The sequence below is a fragment of the Tyto alba genome, unplaced genomic scaffold, assembly GCF_018691265.1.
Source record: "Tyto alba isolate M040663 unplaced genomic scaffold, T.alba_DEE_v4.0 Super-Scaffold_100000100069, whole genome shotgun sequence".
NCBI classification, from domain to species: Eukaryota; Metazoa; Chordata; class Aves; order Strigiformes; family Tytonidae; genus Tyto; species Tyto alba.
In genome coordinates this window covers 50,001-52,500 of record NW_024881267.1, presented here as the reverse complement: position 1 = coordinate 52,500, position 2,500 = coordinate 50,001, and the positions used below count along the sequence as shown (strand labels likewise).

Genomic DNA, 2,500 nt, shown 5'->3' with positions numbered 1-2,500 from the left:
ACCGGTACCCCGTTCCCCCCCCCGCCACCGTCACCCGACGAGCGGTCAGCCGGCGGCTGCCGCACGCCGGGGAGGGGGGGGGGCCGCGGCCCCCGGGGCGCGCAGGGCGGCGGTGCCGCCGGCCAGAGGGCGTGCGGCAGCGCGTGGGAAGCGGGCGAGGAGGAGGAAGAAGCGGCGGACGGTCGGCGGCGGGCCGGCGGGTCCGCGCGTCGCGCGAGCGAGAGACGAGCGAGAGGCCGCCTTCGGGGGGTCGGGGGAGGCGTCTCCCCCGGCCCCTGTCCGCAGCGGGGCGGGCTGCTGCTCTGCGGAGCAGCCCGCCGGGCCGGCCGGCCGGCCGCGCGGGCCAGGGCCACCGGGCGTTCCGGGCTGGCGCGTGGCGTTGGGTGGCGCGGCGGCGGCCACGGCGTCCCTTCCCCCGTCAACCCGCCCCAGCGGAGGGGAGACGCGAGGTGGGGGGGCGTCGCTCGGCCGTCGCCACTGCTGCCACCCTGGGCGGGCGAGGCTCCCGCCGGGTCGCGTCCCGCGCGAGCGGGCGGCCCAAGCCCCGGCTCTCCTCCCGGGCGCAGCGCCGGGCTACTGAGGGAAACCTCGGGCCCCGGGCAGGAGGACGAGGTGATGGCGGCGGGCGTCGGGCGCGCCCCCGCGGGCGGACGCTCCCCTGAGGGCGGCAGCAGGGGAGGCACCCCCGCGGGGCCTAGAGGTCGTTTCCCTCACCCAGGGCCAGGTACCTAGCGTCCGCGCCTCCGCGGCCCTCCCTCGGCGAAGCCCGGGGGTCGAAGGCCGCGGGAGCCGGGCGGGGGTTTAAAGACCCGGGCGGCTCGGTGCGACCCGCGGGACCGGGCCGGGCGGCGGTGCCCCTCCAGGGGTGGGAGCTGCTCCCGCCGTACCCCTGGCCGTGGTGCTGACCGTCCGCGCTCGTGCCCGCGGGCAGCCGGGCCGGGGAGGGGTGCCCACTGCCCCCCCCTTTCCGCGGTCCGGTCTCGGCGGCGAGACCGCGGCGCGGTCGGCCGTGTCCGGCCCGCCTGCCTCGAAACGGGAGACCTCTCCGGGCAGGGAGCGCGGGCTCTCTGCCGGGGTGGCGAGCCCCCCCCCGCGGTGGGGGGGGGCTCGCCGGGCGGCGGCGGCCCCCGGGCCGCCGCGGCCTCCGTCGTGGCGCCGCGGCGCGCTGCGCTCCCCTCCTCCCCCGTCCCGCCCCGGCGAGCGTTCCGCGGTGTCGAGCCGCCAGCCGCCGGGGGTGGTGGCAGCCCGGCCGAGCGGCGGCGGCGCCGCTCGGCATGCCGGTCGGCCGGCGGGCGTCCGCCCGCCGTCGGCTGCGACCGTCCCCGTCCCGGGCCACGCCCGCCGCTTCGCCGTCCGCCCTCACCGGCTCCGCCGGGCGGGCGGGCGGTCGGGCGGCCGGGGGCAGCCCGGCTCCGGTCTGCCCGCGGAAGCGGGGAGAGCGGTGCCTGCCCCCGGCTTAGCGCCGTCCGCCTCCCGCCTGGTGCGTGCCTGCGGAGGGGCCGGGGCGCGAAGTGGCACGGAGGTGGTTCCGGGCGGGGCGGCCGCTCCGGCGCGGCGGCGGGTCGGTCGCTCGTCCGGCAGGCAGCTGCCGGGCAGCGCGCGTCCGTCTCGGGTCCTGGTTGGTCGCCAAGCTCCGGCGCGGTGACGGCCGGCACACGGGCGTGCCGGCGGGGCGAGCCGGTGGGAGGCAGGCGGCTGCCGCAGGGCGTCGCGGGGCTGCGCGGAGGCACGTCCGCGTCCCCCGAGCGAGGCAGGTGGTCGGCGCGGTCGGGCGCGCGGCGGCCTTCCGTGCGGAGGCCGGGCCGAGCCCGGGCGCCTGGGCCGCCTCCGAAGCGAGCAAGGCGCTTGTTTTCCCCAGGTGTCGGTCGCGGAGCGCGGGCTCCCTCCGCCCTTGCCGTTCGGAGTTTTTCGGTGGGCATCCGCCTTCCGTTTCCCCGCCCGTCGTGTGTGTTTGTACGGTCAGCTGAGGCGAGGCGTCTCGGCGGCGCGGCCGGTCGCGCTCCCTCCGCGCGGGCGGAGGGGGGCGGGCGGTCGTCCGCCGGGGCTGCCGTCCAGAGAGGGGCCGCTCCTCCGGGAGCGGTCCCGGCCCTCCCGCGCACGCGGGGCGGTGCCGAAAGCCAGACAACTCTTAGCGGTGGATCACTCGGCTCGTGCGTCGATGAAGAACGCAGCTAGCTGCGAGAATTAATGTGAATTGCAGGACACATTGATCATCGACACTTCGAACGCACTTGCGGCCCCGGGTTCCTCCCGGGGCTACGCCTGTCTGAGCGTCGCTTGACGATCAATCGCCGGCCGGTCCGCCGCCCCTGGCGCGCTGTCAGGGCGGCGGCCGCAGCGGCGCGGCTGGGGCGCCTCGCAGGTCCCGCGTGCGGCGTCGGCCCCGGGCCCGGGGAGCGGTTCCCCGTCGCCCGGTGGCGGCGCCGCCGGCCGAGGGCCTTCGTCCCCCTAAGTCGAGACTCGGGGAGCGCTCCGAAGCTCCCCGCTCCCGGAGCACCCG

The 2,500-nt window shown here is 79.6% G+C and overlaps 1 non-coding gene across 1 annotated transcript; it reads left to right on the top strand.

The window, feature by feature from the left end:
- Positions 1–2,123: 2,123 nt before the first annotated feature.
- Positions 2,124–2,276, top strand: LOC122154422. The gene has a single exon (XR_006166334.1). It is a non-coding gene; the product is annotated as a 5.8S ribosomal RNA (ribosomal RNA).
- The last annotated feature ends 224 nt before the right edge of the window (positions 2,277–2,500 follow it).